The 19,984-nt window shown below is 36.8% G+C and overlaps 1 long non-coding RNA gene across 2 annotated transcripts in view; it reads left to right on the forward strand.

Moving 5' to 3' along the window:
• LOC127948442 (uncharacterized) overlaps positions 1-5,007 on the forward strand; it is a 37,616-nt gene extending 32,609 nt beyond the window's left edge. For both annotated transcript variants that reach the window (XR_008152072.1, XR_008152073.1), the window contains 2 exons: positions 3,897-3,992; positions 4,136-5,007. This is a non-coding gene — a long non-coding RNA (uncharacterized LOC127948442). The remainder of the gene's footprint in view (positions 1-3,896; positions 3,993-4,135) is intronic.
• The last annotated feature ends 14,977 nt before the right edge of the window (positions 5,008-19,984 follow it).

Below are 19,984 nucleotides of genomic sequence, written 5' to 3' on the forward strand. Positions count from 1 at the left end.
AACACAGAGCCTAAATATTTGTATTCTTTGACTACTTCTACCTGATGTCTCTTAATGATGGCAGGCAGCAAAGGTACAAAGTTCTTCTTACGGAAGTCAGTGAACATCTCTTTTGTTTTAGAAGCACTAACGTTTAAAAATGAAGCATCACACCACTGAATAAAACTGTCTCGCACTGCACCATGACTCCCATCTGACTCAGTGAGGACAGACACAATCACAGAACCATCTGCAAATTTAATAATATGTCTCAGCTCAAAAACACTAAGAAAATTACTGAAAATGAGGAAACGATGAAAAAAGGGGGGAAAGTGGGAAAGGCAAGTAGAAACATGGGTTTTGAGTACAGGGAAACACATATGAGGATTGATTGAAAGATCGTAGAAAATCATTCTAGAAACACTGTGATTGCACGTCACAGTAACTGATGACAGCTACAAAGGCAAGTGTACAAGGGTGTGTGTGTGTCATTTACAGGCCCACACAGTCAGATGCCACTAGACACTGTGGCGGGTTTGATTTTAATTCTCTAGTCAGCGGGTGCACAGTGGGAATTGTAATTGGCCTCAACAGCAGGATTTACTACAATTGAATTTCATTGCAGCAATGACAGTTATTGGACTGTTTTATACAATGTATTATTGGGTAATATAGTCAATGAATTAAATATTTTATGTAGTTTACACTTCATCCAAATCAACTTACAGTAAATAAAGTCACTCCTAAAGGAATTTGTGAGGGAACAATGTGAGATGATCTATGCATATATATTATTTCAGAGAATCTTTAGTTAGTGTCTCCCATGAAAATGCTAAAGACTGAAGGCAGATCTAATAACATAAATTGTCCTTTGTTGTTGCAGTTTGCTGCTGGACAGATTTTGATATAAGTGAGACTGGCTGTTAGTAAGCTAAATCAGCTTAAGACAGATGGCTGATGTGAGTTAGAGAGAAGGAGAGATGGGAGGGAAAGGCTGTCATGTTTATGTCTTGGAGGATAACAGGTCAGAATGTCCTCTTGATGTTCAGTAGCTGAAATGGCTTATCATGCACCACAGTTCATAGGCACCTCTCACAAAACCTGTCAACATGTTCATCACAGAGCAGCAAGAGAAAAAGAAGAAAGCTTTTTCCTCAAAGAATATATATTTTTTCTTTCACTGTGGCACGGCTTTCATTATTTTCAATCTAATTGTCTTTAAAGAGATGCTAAATTTTATTATAATTTAATTATAATTTAATAATTTATTCATATTATTATTTATTTAATTTTTATCATGTTATATCGGATTTAAGACTTTTTGAATTGATTTTGAATTTAAAAATGTTCAATAATATTCAATTTGTTAACATTAGTTAGCTACATTAGTTAACACAAACTATTATACATACTTCTGGTTCTAAAGCATTTATTAATCTTGATGTTAACATCAGCATTTACTAAAACATTATTCATATCAAAGCTTTATATGTTAATATTATAAAACAAACAAATTAAAATTTGTAATTTTATTTACTAATGTTAACAAAAAATAATAAATAATGTAACAAATGTATTGATTATTTTTTATTTATGTAATCCTTTGATTAATGTTACTGTCACGGTGCTACTGTGTTGGAGCGAGGAACTTTACAATCTTTAATGAACTAAATAGCAGGTAACACAGGGCAAACAGGAAACACATGCAGCACACAACACGGAGGTACAAAATGATGTTAACACCAGACAAAGACAAACTGAACAGACTAGAGCTTACGTAGGGAGGCACTTGAGGCTAATTAATGGAACACAGGTGAACAGAATGACACAATCAAACATGAAGGAAAACTAGGGCTGCATCCAAAAACTCGGAGGCCTTCGGAGGCAGCATTCAGCGAATATAATATAATATAATATAATATAATATAATATAATATATAATTATTATATTATATTATATTATATTATATTATATTATATTATATTATATTATATTATATTATATTATATTATATTATATTATATTATATTATATTATATATTAACCAACTGCTGCGTCATGCACACAATTTTCCCCACCCTTGGCGAATGATCTCATTTCACATCAGGAGATTTTTGAGTTTTCAAATGCTTAAATTTTGGATCCTGGTACCCTTTACCTGTCTTGTCCATTTTACATTGACAGCAACAGATGAAACTCATCAGGATACACAGTTTGCCTTGAAGTTAATAGACATTGCCCTACTGAGACTGCTGTCCCTCATTGCTAGTCTGTTATATATGGCACAGAAACTTCCACCTGGATGCTCACTAAAACTTCTCTGCTGTTGTTTTGAAGGACATGTTACTTTTCCAAAATCACAAATGTCATGCGAATGAGATGCATGCATATTATTAGCCTGATGCACAGTAATGATCAGTAAGAATAAGCTGAGATGAAAGCAGCAGCATAGAAGTAGGGGTAGATATGAATAACCAGTTCATTAGAAAGCTCTGGAGGATTGACAAGGGCAATGTGTGAAAAAGAGAGACATTTTAATGATTGAGAGAGCAGGCATGGAATCAGACCCTTGTGTGAGTTTGTTGTATCTCTCCTTTTCTTGCAAGTTAATGGGTGATGACAGCATAGAGAATGAAAGAGAAGATGGGAGAGAGGAAGAGAGAAATAATGTCAAAGGGAACACTTTTGCATGTTCCCACTGGGACTGGTAACTTGGGTCTGAGAAATTCCATAAAACTGCCAGTATTTATTTTTAGATTTTATTGCACCTTTATGGTAAATTATAAGGCCATAGAATTAATATATGTCAATATTTCAATTTTTTGATACATAAATTTGCTCTTTGAGTCTTTTGTCTCCTTTTTTTTGTCCAAAGTCATGCCTTTGTTTAATTGCATATCAAAAATGAGCAGGTAATTCACTGATATAATTAAGAATATAATTATAGGAAGTCACAGATGGGAATCAGAAGGACCTAGTCTGGTTATTTTAAGTCCTTACCATGTTAGCGGCATGGAGTTGATTGGAAAGCACCAGACTCGGTGTGATTTTGCCCCAGGTTTGCTGGCTGATAATTTGAAATGGTTGATTGCTGATCTTCTTGCAGCAAGAATATTTATTGGCATATTCATGATGCTGGACTGTAAGGATCAGAATTCAGTTCAGTGTGCACTCACTGAAAAATATGTCAGAAGTAATCAAGCTTTATGTAGGTATATTGCAAAGCAATGACAATTGGCAAAGCACATTTTTCTCAGGCCAAATCACAATAACTCAATATCTGAAATGCATTCCATTTATTGTAACAAATTTGAATAAATGAATAAAATCCTTCTGCCATAAACATTGCTGCACTGCCAACTGGATATTATGAGGTCATGAGTAATGCCTCAAATAAATTCTGCATCCTCATCTATATTCAGCCAAAGCCAAATTAAGACTGTCTAAAAAGACTGTTATACCTCTAATTGGTCAGTTTGGAAATAAGGTTCTCTTTATCCCAGTGATTGTGTGAGCTGTTTGACTGATTTTGTGAACTCAGGCAGAGACTACATGTTATATGCATGAGCTGTTCTGTGTGGAAGTTCATCATGTCACTCACACTTCCTCTCCTTATTGTTCAGATCAATACCCACAGTTCTTCATCATGCTCATATTAAACCTTTTATAACTCTCCAACTTCTTATTCACACAGACAGGGCTGCGTTTTTTTATTGCACGTGCTTGCTGCTGAAATTGCAATGCTTCAACTCCACTTGAATCTGCTTGATCTGTGTTGAGTGTTTGTAATTGCTACATGACCAGTGTTGGGCAAGTTACTGATGACTGATTAAACCTACTTTTCACGTTACTGTTCTGATTACTTTATTTCAAAAGTAATTAGTTACAATACTAATTACCTTACCTTTTTCTGTAGGTGGCGCCTTCTGGAGCAGAACCTCCTGAGGTGGCTTCCACTCATGAACTCTCTGCTTGTCCTGTCATGGTCAAGGAGGCCGTCCATGAACTCATAGTATGTCCATCTACAGCCATTTAAGGCTGTCCATGAACTCTTTGCCTGTCCTGTCACTGCCACGAGGTCCATTCATTAACTATCTGCTTGTCCTGTTACGGACGTAGAGGCAGTTGTTAACCTCTCTATGCTCTGTGTTCCAGTCCTGCCTGATTTACCGTGGTAATTCCCTGTGCCATCAACTCCACTCAAGTGGTCATCTGCTCCACCGTCGGGGTCTTTGGCCCGGTCTGTTCTACTGTGTGTGTCTTCAGTACCACCGGCTAAGCCCTGGCTTCCTGCTCCACCAGTTGTGACCTGTTGGTCATCAGTTCTGCTGGCTCCGCCCTGGCTTCCTGCTCCACCCTGGATCTGACCTGGTGGTCTCCTGGTCCACTGCTGTATGGTCTGCCTCTGCTTCTTGGCACAGGTCCTCCACTGTTCCATTGTCTGCCAGTGTTCCCTGGTCCAGGCCAACCACTGATTCAAGCCTGCCTCTACTCTATGATCCCGTTCCGGCTCCCTTCCACGGGCCTAGCCCTCCATCCTGCCCCCTGGACCATCACTGCTTCGACACCCTCCTGGAAATTTGGAAAAAAAAAAATTTTTAAGGGGGGGGGGGGGTTTGCTTGTGTTGGCATTCATGCTTTTAGTTTAGTTTCTTGGTTTGTCATGTGATCATGTCATGTGCTACCCTTGTCAGTGTGTTATGTTCTGATTGGTTCCTTGGTTCATGTGTCATGTTCTCATTGGTTGTCTTAGTCATGTGTCATGTTTCTTGGTTCTTGTCATGTGACCATCATTGTTTGATATAAATAGCCCTCATTTGGTCTTTGTTCTTTCCCTAGCTTTGAACCGTGTAACCTGCTGTTGGTGAATTGTGTTTCTGCTTATGCTAAGTCTGTCTCTGGTCAAGTCTGTTCATGCCATGCCAAGTCAAGTCTATTCTAAGTCAAGTTTCAAATAGTTTGTTAAAATCAAGTATTTGTTTGTATTTTGGATTACACTCTGCTTAATAAAACTGTGCTTGGGTTCATCTTCTACTCACCTTCAGTGAAATTGTTACAGAAATAAGCATTATCTATTTCTTGGATGGCCTGAGGGTTAGTACATTTCTAGCAGATTTTCATTTTTGGGGTGAACTGTTCCTTTAAATACACAAAACAGGCTCAATCATACATGTACACTTATGCTCTTTCAGACTTAAATCCCAGGTGGTGAGTGGAGAATGTAAAATATAGAGAAGAGGGTCAAGGATTTGCCACTTTACTCTTTCCCTTGCTGTCACTGTTGTCAGAAGTAGCCACCCAGTCTGAGCATAGCTGTCCTCTGTGTGTGTCTGCATGTGTTACATATGTGCATACATTGCAAAATTAACAATTCTTTACCTTATCCAGTCCTTAAATTTAGGATGATTTAATGATGTTACATATTATTTCTGTATTAAGCAGAATTAATTTATTTAGATGTAACCTTATGACGGACATTTTCTTAGTCTAACAAGAAAATGGCTTGTCTGTAACTCAAGGTAAGATTTTATCTACATGTAAATTTCCCCTTTTTGATTTGTTCTTTGTTATATTTAACTGACATCATAGTGACAAGGTTACCTCCATGTCTCATGAATTTATATTAATCCCATATACAGCAAGTTCACATTGATGTACTTGGTTGATGCCTACATCTCTACAATCTCCTCTGAGTTCGTAAATGACTGCATGGTTTCTTGGATCACTTGAATGAGGGTAAGCAGCTGAATGCCACTGTCCTTGGTGCTGACATTCATTTGTGTGGCAGTTTTAGCTCAATGTGAAATTCTATTATGCTATTACTGCATTTTCAGCTGCAGGGAGCTGTTTGGCTTATTAAAATTAATGTATTCTCCAGCATGTATTCTCAAGTTTTAATAGTTGCAGGATGCAATTTGAGGGTTTATAATTGTCATTTATTTACATTTAGAGCAAGTATTTAAATGCTCTTTTAACATGGTTAATGATTTTATTACAAAATATATCACCCTATGGTGAATCAATTTTCTAGTGCATACCTTTGTATGCATTAAAATATCTATTCATTACTCAGGTTACAATAAAGGCATATAAATACACTTGTGGAAAGGCAGATTGCTGATAAGGAAATGGCTTATAGAAATGTATGCAAAGCAATGGTATGTCAGATGGAATTTAATCAGTAATCTAAATTCAGACCACTCTGCAGGTTATTAGTGTCGGGAGGGGTGGGCATTTTTATTATTTCTTAATGGTATCAAGACTTATTTCAACATATAAAGGGTTAAACTTTGTGTTTGCAGAGGGTTGTTGAAACCTGCTTCTAATAATTGAGAATTAATTTGTTCCATAGTAGCGCTGATCCAGTAGTCCAAGAGAATCATCATAAATAATTGGCTCAAAACTGCATGGCATGGTTACTGCAAAATCTATTTCCTTGTGTATAAAATGACACATCATTTGCATTATTTATAGTACATTATTCCAATCACTTTAAAATGTTTTGACAAGAATTCAAAATTAAGTGTTAAAAAGTAGAAGTAATTGTATGATTAATTATTTCTTAGTTTGTTATGAATAATCACTGATATCTGGCTTTTAATGATGGCACCATAAGTGATGGCAAAAGTCTTCTTAATTCTTTCTGGTCACTTCTAGTTCACAGAGTTACAGACAGTTCAGCTCTACTGAGCACAAAGTACTGTACACCTCCAGTATATCTCTATGAAATAGATTCATTGCTGTGCCACGTCTTCATGAAATATGAAAGAATGGAAAAAGATTATTCGAAAAAAAGAAATTGTGTTAAAAGCAATGTGAGTGTTCAAGTGAGGACGTTCCGTTTATTGAGCACACTTACACCTTATGATCTTTGACATGCAGCATAACATCTAAAGTGTAAGACCCATTTTCCAGTGGCAAGTGGCAAGCAAAGGTTAATTTGAGAGCAGTAATAATATTATATTGTATATACCTACATGCTCTTTTCCATCAAAATAACCCCATTACTTTCTCATGGCATATCCAGAACTTGACAGTACATGTCTTGTCATGAAAAAAATGACTCATACAGGATAAAAGTATGAAGTGTCTGTAAAAATGTGAAGAATAGGAAAATGTGGTGGTACCATGGTACAGTGATGTATCAGGTGGTAAAGTCATAGTACTTTGATATATACCATGTCCATGGTTATAAAATATGACTAAATTGTATTAACCTGAGTACTTAAAAAAAATGTCATGGTACAAAAGGTTCGATAATACCATGGAACCATGTCCAAAACATAGTAATGAAGTGGGGGTTTTTATTGGTGGAAGAAAACAACTACGCTACTCAAAATACTATATAAATAGAAAAGTTAATTCACTCTCATGGCAAGAATGCAGTTATCAATTTTCATGACCTTTCAACAATTGTCAACACATCAAGCTACCCTGGAGTCTCTGTTTGTTTTCTGTCTCTGTCTGCTTCCCTTTTCCATCATTAAGACTGATCTGAAAACACATATTGCTTTAACACAGCAGGAGCAGCTATTGAACACTCCCTCTTTTGTGTTGTATTTTTGTTCTTGGGTCCAGACCTGGCAGAGAACAGACTTTGAAAACAGAAAAAAAAAATATTTGCTTTAAACGCTATGTGAAATTTGACCACATGCTCGCAAGTGTTGATATGAATTTCTCATCAGGTCAAACAGTGTCATGTTTGAGTAAGTGCTGCCTGTAAGTGTGTCTGCACACGTCCATTCTTCTTTGATGCTTTGGCAACAAACATGTATCCCAAAGAAATAAGAAATAATACCTAAGGGTAATTAGGAGGGTTTTAGCACAGAATTTCTGCAAACTTTATATTTGCATATGCAAATCGTTGAATTTTCTTGCTGGATAGCATGGATGAATTAATGTTTTGGCAGTCAGAATGGAAAGATGATTAACAGACAGATAGCGAAAATCTGCATAAGCTCATCGTGTTTGCTAATTAGACACGTTTTAGCTAAAACTCCTGTACTTTATTCAATTACAAATCCATGTTATGATTATGTTGTTTAAATTCAGTGTCACTCTGTTTGTAAGCATCTCATTGTTTGTTCATTTTTATATACATTGTTTGTTGTTGTTGTTGTTTTTTGTTTGTTTTTTGAAAGGTTAGCAAGACAATTTTTGACAAAATCATACAGACACTGACGATGTACGACCACATGCAAAAGTTTTGTGATTTTTTGTCAACACAAAGTCTGCCTAAACTTTCATCTGATAAGCCCACCCTTACCTTCAGTTCACAACAAAATGGTGTAAAACACTTCAGCAGTTTAACACTGTCTTCAGACTTGATTTAATGGTACAATCTCATTTAAAGTTGGTAAACTTAAGTTGGAGTTCCTGTCTGTGCAGTTAAGCGAGAAGCCTCACACAGTACTCAACATTAAGTAACTGGCTTTCCAGAGAAGAGATAATTACAGAACAGATCAGATAAAACAGATAGAAAGGAAACTCTATGGCTCTTCACATCTATTGATCTTTCAGAGAACTGCAGATCTCCAGCTAGCATCCAATCAATAATTATTAACACAACTTTTCGAATTGGAATTTTAATTCCAATGTGGCATCAAATTTCATACATTAATATACAGATTAATAATCGTATATGCTTATGAGCTCAAAACACTTTTCCTGTACTGCATGATTTGTAAATAATACATTTTGGTGCTTGCCTCACATAACCAGCTGCACAAGTATAGCTTTTCTGATGTAGTAAATTGCTCAGTAGCTCACCTAGTACACATGCAATGTGGAACACTTGGCTACTAGTCCCTTGATACACAAGTCACGACAGAAGAGCTAAAATGCAATGATTGCTTTAGTATATAAGTTTTTTACTTCACATTGTTTTTGTTGACATTATCAGTTAGTTATAGAGTAGGGTTTAGCATAGTGCAAGTCATTGGACATTTTTTTTTTTTTTTACTGCAGCAATACAGGCAAAAACCAATTTAATAAAACTGGGACACAGTCACATTCATCTGTTTCACTACATTTACTTTCTTAATGCACATTCTTGTGAATGATTCACTGGTGCACGTTATTCCAAAGAAAAAAATAGCTTGTCCTCGTAATCATAATCTAATGACTTCCTCTTCCACTGAAATGACATTCCATTTCCGCTGACATCACTTTTCTCTGAGTTCTAAAGTAACAGCAGCTGTTTTGCTTCAGTTCTGATCTGAAAGAAAAATGACAGTGGCATTAAAGATTTGCACAGCTCTATCAGTCTAATGGTGCTCTTTCCTGACCCGTTTGGCTATAGAATGACCAGGGCAGGCAGATGGCAGCCTGATAAAAGGTAGATATCCTTCCGGGAATTCAGTCTCAAAGTTTCAGTCTCTCTGTAATAGGCTACATACAAAATTGGATTGCATCACTCTCTCAGCAGGTCTGAAGTGGCACATAAGGGCCATTCAGTTGTTTGTTTCTACAGAGAACTTTGGAAAATGAAGCGGAAAATGACAGCAGCAGCTGGGACTAAAAAGGCAGATATCTTTTAATCTGCATATCAGAATGTGCTAATGTTTCAGAGGAACATCCAAGCCAAGTTAGCGAAATGACAAGAGTATGAGTTGCCCGTTGTCTACCGGCCATTTGTCCCTCATTCTTTGGATTTCACGGTTTTAAATGTTTATTTATTGTCTGTTAGTTTATAAAGAACACCAACGTTTAATGTTAAACACTGAATTTAATGTATGTTGTGATACTTTCTCATCAAATATTTGTAGAATATCATGCAATTTTCTTACAGGTTTTTTTTTTTTCAATAATTGACAGACATAATCAGAAAATATACATAATCAGAATCTGCAGACAGTGGAATTCTGTGGAATGAATTTAAATCTAGTAAAAAAAGAGCTGAGAGTAGCTGAAAGAAAAAATTCAATGTGCCAAAATATTTCATAGATTCGGTGTATAATTGCTGTCGTTCTATTATTTAGATGTCTAAAGTGAACCATTGCCTATAATATATATTTGACTCTCTTTTTCACTGCAAAATAAAATGGCAGTCCATGTATTCCCCCTCTTTCTAATAATCTGTCCTCTCATTTGCTTTCTGCAGAGATGTTATTCCCCTGCTGGAAATGAAATAAAAGACAGACCAGGGCCACAGACATGATGTGTTTTAACCTCTCTTTTTTTCCTTTCCTCGCTCTCTCTATCATTACCCTCAGGTCCTCTTCTCACATCACCATCTCTCAGACTCACTAGCACTCTCAGGGTTTCTCAATTTACCCATAATTCTCTTTTACTTACCTTTCACTGTGCCGCACGCTCTCCTTCTCTTTTCTTATGTGGTCTTTACAAAACTGATTGTGAGGAGAGATTGCGGGAAATAAGAGGCATATGCTGCGGTGTGAAGGGGTGACTCTGTGGTTCATCCACTTATCCGTTCTGTCAGACCGAGAATCTCGATAAAAGTGCTACTAACAGTTTTAATTTTAGTTTCTGTCTTTTGACTAACATCTTTTAGATTTCATCATCTGATATTTATATTTGTTTTAGGCTAAAGTGGCATCTTAGTGCAAAATGAATATAAGATTAAAATATTCAAACATTTTATAGATTAATTTATACATGGAGCAACATTTAACCAAAACAAGGAAAAGCAGTAGGTGCTGTAAATATCTGAGCCTCTAAAATAACATTATAATGAACAAGCTTACACAGTACAATGTTGTGAATCCTTTATGTCTTAGTTTTTATTAATGTATGTGCCTTCTTGTTCCATTATACTAAACACAACTGGAGTGAAAAGGACCTTGGAGGACTCCAGTTTTTATATTATTGTAATATTTTTCAATTTCTTCTTTTTGTTTGCTAAGCCAGTTGGTTTCAATGATGCAATGCACTATTATTTTAATATTATCATTTTTAAAGTCAGACTCATTGTAAAAACATGCCAATAGCGGCATTTCTCAGAAATGATAGGATTGTGTTACATCTTGCATGTTTCGCAACACTTTCAAAGTGAAATGTCCAGATAGTGGCACTAAAAGCAAGCTCAGTTTAGCAGAGAAACGTGAATCTGGCAATGTTTTAACTTATTGGCTGTTGTATGGACATTTTGCTGCAGTTCATTAGCGGCAGTAAAACAACAACTTTATTCCAGTTCACACAATGTATGGTTATATGAACAGATTAATATATCTATATGCTTATGAGCTCAAAACACTTGTCATATATGATTTGAAAATAATTCACGCTTTCCTCATATAGCCAGCTGCAAAAGTATGGCTATTCTGATGTAGTAAACTTGCTCGGTAGCTGAAGGGAATTTGGATCTGAAGGGAATGCGCCCTTGATCTACTTAAATGCGTTTATGTTCGCGCGAATCAATCATGATCCAGCCTCCAGAAGTGAGTATCATGTATTTAAATGAATTATTGCAAATTGCCTTTCCTAACAATGTGCTAATTAGCAAGTTTCACTATGAATGTGGCTAAAGTAAACAGTCTCTCAGAGAGCAGATCAGAAGAGGGGGTGGGGTCAGCAGAGCTCATTAGCATTAATGGAGAATTACACAAACCAGTATGTTTTGAAAAGAGCTGTTTTTGACTGGATAAAAAATGTGTTTTTTTACACTACCATTGAGAAATTTTAAACAAACTATGCTACTGACTTTTCATTAAGACCCTAAAGAAACATATCAACTTTTGGAAAATGGGCTGTATATGACCCCTTTAACTGCAGCAATACAAGCAACAACCAATTTAATAAAATGCGGACACATTCACCTGTTTTGGGTGATACTGAATGCACTTTTAGGGCTTTTCACTAGACATTTTACTTTGAAAGTGCTGTAACTTATAAGAAGCAATGAAGCACATTCTTTCTCTAGTAAAGCTACTGAAATAAAGAATTCAAGTATTCTAAACCTACTCCTGAGATTGCTCAGTCTACACACCCTTAAGCAGATGTGACCCTAAAATCACATATCACACAGAGAGCTTTTAGCTCACACATGAATGCACACACACCGGTTCTCACATACCATAAATCTTGCAGCATTACCTGCTCCAGTGGGCCAAAGCCATGTTTGGCGACATTAAATTGACACAGAATGACCAACAAAATACTCCAGACCTTCATCTGCAGCATTGGGAGGTCTTACTGTACGCCTGCAGATCAGAGCATGTCCTTCAATCTCACACACAGTGGTTTGATTGACAACCGGAGTACAGCACACCTGGATGTCTGTGACGTGAGAATAAGCCTGCAGATTCATCGACTCTTTCAGCTTTTACCGTGATGGATGGAAAGAGGGAGAGAATTTGAGAGAGGGCAATGGATAAAACTGGAGAGAGAAGATGCAGGTGGATGTGATTTAAGAAATTGGATTAAAAGCTTTATGTGAAAAAAGGAAAATGGAATGGATTATCGGGGTTTGAGGGAGAAGATGATGATGCAAGGGAAAGGAAAAGAGAATGGTGTTTTTAAAATGGCTTGTGGACATCAAAATTGGGAAAACAATCAAATATTACAGCTGTTTATAAGTCAGCTGAATTGCTTAAGTCATTGTGTGCGTTTTTGTCCTCCAAGGTTGATTTGTGCAGGCTGCATTTGAATAACTGATAAAAACACCGGTTTTGACCCTGCTATAACATCTCTCTTTAGGCCACCCACGAGTGTGAACACTCTTCACGATATTTCCAAATGGAGTTATTCATAGCCTCTTGGAGCAGTTTCGCCATCACTTATTGATGCATAGCTAATAAACACCTCTACTCTGTTATTTCTTCTTTTTCTGCAAAACCAAAGAGAGCATATTGTATTGTCAGAGCTACAGTATTTTAAGCAGGCACTAAAGATGATGAGCTAATGAGCTGGATATCATGATCCTAAGTTCATGTCAGTCACCTCTGAAGAGACAAGTGGGTGATAATTGCATGAGCTTTGCTGTGCAGGGCTTCTAATTAGAGTCATTTCAAAACAAGTCAAAGAAATGATTTGTGTGAATCAGACACTAGTTAAATATACTCTATGTGGCTTTCTTAATACTGCTTCAGTACTAATGGATATTAAGTATTTTCTTTCATTAATTAAACACAACTGCTTTACTGTAATTGTAGCGCATTATCTCTCAGTTAAGTTTTTAACTCCTAATTCATTTTATACTCCTAACTCCAAGCAAAGCTTTAAAATGCCTGCTTTTCGTGTCCTAAAAAGCTCTATGGAAGTCAATTTCAACCTTAGAATAAAAAATAAAAGGTAAACCATTCAGGAATCTTTAAGTTTTTGAGAGAAGTCTCTTGTGCTCGCCATTAATTTATTTGATCAGAAATACAGTGTGAATAGTTTATTGTTTTCCATTTTAATGTTAATATAAACTGAATCCTGTGATGGCAAGGCTAAGTTTTGTGTGAGGTATTTTTTTTAATGTTAGTCAAGGTTATAACACACAAAAAAAATTTAATTAAACTTTACATTAAGTTTCTTTTTTTTTCACCCTCTCTCTGAATCGTAAAATTAACCAGGCTATTTTAAAACATCTTGACATTTCCCAAGCCTTCAATAAAGCCATCATTGATACTGTCGCAAGTTCACTAAATCGAAGTATTCTGTTCAAACAGAATAAAATGATCAAGGACATTTTTTATTTATTATCATGTAACAGTTTCACACCATGAATAGCATGTTTAGTAGACATATTGTTAGTTTTACACCAAATGGAATAACAGTGATCTTGTCCTCAAAATAGGGACTCTATCCTCATTTCACAGTCAATGTGTTATAATGTGTATATGTGCAGTTTTTAATCTTTTTTTATTTTTTTCAAGATCATATATGTTTTGGCTGGGGAGGGAGTTTTGAGCTCATTTTATGACTAATTACTTTATTTACAAATATCACAGACAAATGTTTTTTTTTTTTTTTTTTTTTTTTTCAAAGACAAAAACCTCAAAAAAATTATTGTGGTCGATGTTTTAATTTTTGCTTTCACAAAGTTTTTGGTTTAAAGCATTCAGTGAGAATGAGTGAACCTTAACGTGTTCAGACTAAAAAAAACATATGGGCTGACTTTGATGGATAAAGGGATTTGTGTTTACAAAATAACTCTCCTTTCAGAAAAAACAACAAAGCCATGGGATGCTGCGATGTGCAAAAAATGTGCAAAAGTGATACCTGTCAAAATACCTGCAAGGAAACAAAAACACTATATGAATTTTCTTTTTTTTCTTTATTTAGCACACTAGTATTTGAATAGCTATTAACCATGCTTGTTATAAGAAAGGTTATGGTTTAGTGGACCTAAATTATAAATTATAATTTAAATCATAAATGTGAATTATAAATATTCAAGTACACTTATTCGCATGCATGTTAATAGCACCTGCTGAGTGATCTTGCCATGGTGCCAGGACTCACTTAAATGTGTGTGTGTGTGTGTGTGTGTGTGTGTGTGTGTGTGTGTGCGTGTTTGTGCGTGTTTGTGCGTGTGCGTGTTTGTGTGTGTGTGTGGGCATGTTTTTGTGTGTGTGTATGTGTGTGTGTGTGTGTGTGTGTGTGACAAAGACAGACAAAGACCGAGAGAGTGAGCCGTGAGGAGAGACAATGATGAGAATAGAGGCTGAATGTTGGAGTTGCACTGCCTGTATATCTTCTCTCTCTCTTTCTTACTTCTTTTCAAGCCTTTTCTCTGATGCTGTGCCTCTGTTAATGCTGGCAGCTCCTCAGAACATGTCTTCCAGCTCCTACGCCCAGCCACACACACACACACACACACCAAGATCTCAATCTGTGCACCTCTGATGCGCTCTCATGCACACACTCTCTATAGGTAACACATGTGCATACATACTTTCATCCCCCCCCCCCCCCCGCCTCACATGAATAAAATGTGACCTCCCTTTGCTAATTTGTTTATTATGATAGTTTCAGAGACATCAGCAAGGCCACTGTTTCAGATCTATACAGCTAATACCTAGGCTGTGTGTGCTCTGATGAATTTGATTGTGAGAATTAAAGGTATAGACTAGTTCACCCAAAAATTCAAATTCTGTCATTAACTGCTCAACCTCATCTCGTTCCAATCCTGTAAGACCTTCGCTCATCTTCGGAACACAAATTAAGATATTTTTTATGAAATCAGATTTTTCTTTTAATAATAATACATTTTCCTAACATTACTTTTTCTGGGCCTTGTATGTGGTAGGTGCACACTGTCTGCAGGGTCAGAAAGCTCTCGGATTTCATCAAAAATATCTTAATTTGTGATCCAAAGATGAACTAAATTTTTATGGGTTTGGAACAACATGAGAGTAAGTAATTAATGCTTCATTTTTGTGTGAACTATCCCTTTAAATTACAGCAATCTAAAGTATGTTGAAAATGCTTCAATCGTAGATGGAACATATACAAATATATAAATATACACTAACTGGCCACTTTATTAGGTACACCTGTTCAATTGCTTGGTAACACAAATTGCTAATCAGCCAATCACATAGCAGCAACTAAATGCATTGAGGAATCTAGATTTGGTGAAGACGACTTGCTGAAGTTCAAACCGAGCATCAGAATGGGGAAGAAAGGGGATTTAAGTGACTCTGAACGTGGAATGGTTGTTGATGCCGGACGGGCTGCTCTAAGTATTTAAAAAACTGCTGATATTCTGTGATTTTCAAGCGCAACCATCTCTAGGGTTTACAGAGAATGGTCCAGAAAAGAGAAAATGTCCAGTGAGCGGTATTTGTGTGGACTAAAATGCCTTTTTGCTGTCAGATGTCAGAGGAGAATGGGCAGACTGGTTAGAGATGATAAAAAGGCAACAGTAACTCATATAACCACTTGTTACAACCAAGGTATGCAGAATACCATCTCTGAATGCACAACATGTCAAACCCTGAAGCAGATGGGCTACAATAGCAGAATTCCACACCGGGTGCCGCTCTTGTCAGCTAAGAACAGGAAACGGAGGCTACAATTCGCACAGGCTCAACAAAATTGAACAATAGAAGGTTGGAATACGTTGCCTGGTCTGATGAGTCTCGATTTCTGTTGCGACATTCAGATGGTAGAGTCAAAATTTGGCATAAAGATCATGAAAGCATGGATCCATCCAGCCTTGTCTCAACGGTTCAGGCTGCTGGTGGTGTAATGGGGATATTTTCTTGGCACACTTTGGACCCCTTAGTACCAACTGAACATTGTTTAAATGCTACAGCCTACCTGAGTATTGTTGCTGACCATGTCCATCCCTTTAAGACTACAGCGCACCCATCTTTTGATGGCTACTTCCAGCTTGATAATGCACCATGTCACAAAGAACAAATCATTACAGACTAATTTCTTGAACATGACAATGAGTTCACTGTACGAAAATGACCTCCGCCGTCACCAGATCTCAATGTAATTGGTCAGCTTTGGGATGCGGTGGAATGGGAGATTCACATCATGGATGTACAGCCGACAAATCTGCAGCAACTGCCTGATACTATCATGTCAATATGCAATCCTACACCTTGTTGAATCAATGCCAGGAAGAATTAAGGCAGTTCTGAAAGAAAAAGGGGGTCCAGCCCGGAAAACTAGCAAGGTGCCTAATAAAGTGGCCAGTGACTGTATATATGTGTGTGTGTGTGTGTGTGTGTGTGTGTGTGTGTGTGTGTGTGTGTGCGTGTGTGAAACAAAATACAGTATATACTACAGTAGAAAAAAAAATCTTTCTTCCAAAGATAATTTATGTTATGTATGATTGTTGTAGGTGTGTGTGGATGTGTGTGCTTAGAGCTAAAGAGCAGTGTTTGTGTGGAGAATCTAAAGTGGTGTCTGAGCTTGGAAATAATTGATCCCAGGGGAGGCAGGCACATTTTCCTTTTGTGTATGTCCTTCACCTTTATTTGTCCTCCAATGTAGTGATTTAACACTGCCTGTTGAAGCGGATGCATATCTATGTCTGCATATGTATTCACACTAGTCTATGCAGATAGTTGTGCCTATGTGTGAGAGAAAACTACAACAGACTATGCTCTATGCTGTTTATCATTCATAACCTTGTCCTCAAAAGAAGACTATCACAATCCTCTTAAAAAGTGTGTTTTAAGAATGTGCTGATAAATCTGCAACTGGGTTGGACAATGGAAACCCTTTGAGTTATCCAGTATGTCTGTGGCCACTTGTCGCTGTGGAAATAAAAACGATATTTCCGTTTGCTGAGAGCAGCTGTTGTTTTTTTTTATAATTGTATTTGTTTCCTGATGCATGAAGGATTCCCTGTCCATTCAGTGACTACATGCCATTTGTAAGCTAGATTTCATTAAATGTTTCATTTATTAAATTGCTCTCTTATTATTTGTTTGTTTATATTTGGAGTTTATTATTGGCTCTAGCAGACCCTTTTCTGTTAAAAAATGTCACAATTAAAATGATCCCCTAAATGTCAAGGGGCTCAGTCACGGGCTTTTATTAGGAATATGCCAGCACATTGATGCTGCTGTCCAAATAAATTTGCAGCAGACTCAGTGAACAGTTCACCATTCATGGCACAGCAACTCTCCACCTCTTCAATCATTTCTTGCTATTTTTCCAGTTTTGGAGGCCCACATTCACCCCAGATTATTATTTTTATTATTATTATTCATACATATTTTTAAAAGCATATGCACTTCTTGGAGAAAATAATAGTGTAAAGAATTTATTCAGTACTTTGTTTCCAGAACAGTTTTAATTTCATTGTCACAATACCCAATTTTCTGCCGCAGTACTTTATCAATGACATATGGCCTTCAACAATTCTATACCTAGTAAGTTTTCACTGCTTTAAACACCAAAACCTAGAGGCAGTTGGGCATGTGTGTGCTGCAGTCGCTTTGATAGGTGTTATATCAGGTTAGAAAATCTCTGCTGTCTTTTTCTTGCTCGCCAGAAGCTATTTGTACTTCCCTAGGGTAATAACAGATAAACGTCTCCTTCATAAACTTGTAGAGAGATTGAGACCTGGCCCCTACCCTGCAAGTTCCCCAATAAACCTTGATCAAATCCCTGCCTGTTTTTTGGCAATCAAATCACCAGCCAGGCTTGTGTTAACCGTATTGACCTTTGGATAATGTCATTGCTATTGAACACTATGAAAAGGTCCCCAAATCAAATCTCAGAAGAGCTGAGCAAATAGGAATGAGAGAAAAAAGATCCAAAGGGGCTCTTCGCTTTACTGGCATTATAAATGCCTAGTATATTGTGTTCGATATACTATATGAGAAATATTCATTCTACACTTCAATAAAGCAGAACCTTGTATCCCACAAAAATGCCTGTTGGGATTTCACTAGGTTCCTCCTACACGTCTGACGTGTCTAAACTGAGAGAGAGTGAGTGACTAACACTAAGATTTGTGTTTTAAAATAGGCTGTTGACTATAAGTCAAGAGTTTTTAGTGTAGAAAGCTTTGTTGATAATAATACGCATGTTCAAGTTGCAGCGTAGGCACCTTGTTAAAATTTGTTTATACAAGAGTAAATATTTCCTATTGTTAACGACAAATCAGTCTTTACATAAACTTATCATTGCACCTCATTTCATGAAATGTTGTGAGACAACAGAACAATGTGTTGGTTGATTTATTTCCTGACACAAACTTAGTAAGCAGGTGTACACTGTGTTCCTTTCTGAAGGGGCTTATTTTTATGCTTTAATACCTTATCCTCTTAGTAAGGGACCCTCAGTAACCCTCAAAGGGATGAGGGGACCAAAAAACTTTCTTTGGAATGCAATTCTGAATCAACTTGAAGAGCCAATTAAGGAGGCATTGACATCTAAACATCAGTTGTAATTCAAAATGCTCTTTTCCAAAGGGCCCTTTGAAGTGGCCACCTTGGTGAGGAATGACCCTTTAGAATGGCAGACATAATAGTTTTCTCTCTGGAGTGACCTTCGGGGAGAGATTTATCCTATTTGAAAATCAGTTGTAATTTTTTGAGTCATGTGTCTTCAACTGCAGCTCCATACTCCAAAACAAGTGGTGACACTAACACACTGAAAGCTATTTTTTCCATTAACATTAAAAGCAAAATCAGGAATGATTTATGTTGAAGCAATGAGGCAGTCATCTTAGATTTATGCAGACACAATGTGAAACATCGTATAAAAGCTTTCAGTTACCAATTAGTGTAGTGACATGACATGTGGCCAAGTATGGCGACCCATACTTAGAATTAGTGCTCTGCACTAATGGTTTAACCCATCCAAAGTGCACACACACAGCAGTGAACACACACCCAGAGCTGTAGGCAGCCATATACATACATATATATGTTTATATATATTTTTTTATTTTTTTTATTTTTTTTCTGCGGTGCCTCTGCTGTTGGTCTTGGATATTGTAGCTGGGTACTTGTTTTCACAAATTGGCAGTCTATTGGAGACAACTGTGACAAGTGCTTCAGGCGCTCCTTTAAAAAAGAGATCTCCACTTGAGCCAAGGAGGAACTTTGGGGATTTTGGAACTTTGGTCTTTGTTTGGTTTGAACTTTGTTTTGGCTTTGGGACTTTGTTTTGATTGACTTGTTCTGTTTCATTTTATGCCTCAACATTGTATTACACTTCCCACCATGCACTCTGCTTTAAACACTGACATTACTGACGAATACAGACACATTGTGATTTCCTTTAATTATTTAATATTACTTTAATATAGTGGTAAATAAACATTTTCTTGAGTTTAATATTTGGTTTGCGTGTGTCCCTTGTGTTTTGTTGCTTCCCTTGAGCCAGGGTTCGTAACAAATTGGGGTCCGTCATTGCTCAAGGGCGCTGTACATTCATTCCTCCCAACTACAATCCCTTCCTGGTACAAGACTCAAACCCAAAACCTTTGGGTTATGAGTCTGACTCTCTAACCGTTAGGCCACAACTTCCCTTAAGTCCCTTAGTTATGTGGGTTTTGATTCAGTTTAATTATTTGAAACCCTTGAGCTGTTTAGCCAAAAGATACAATCAGTGTTTTGGCCCTTTTTGCAGGTTACA

The sequence above is a fragment of the Carassius gibelio genome, chromosome B1, assembly GCF_023724105.1.
Source record: "Carassius gibelio isolate Cgi1373 ecotype wild population from Czech Republic chromosome B1, carGib1.2-hapl.c, whole genome shotgun sequence".
Classification (NCBI taxonomy): Eukaryota; Metazoa; Chordata; class Actinopteri; order Cypriniformes; family Cyprinidae; genus Carassius; species Carassius gibelio.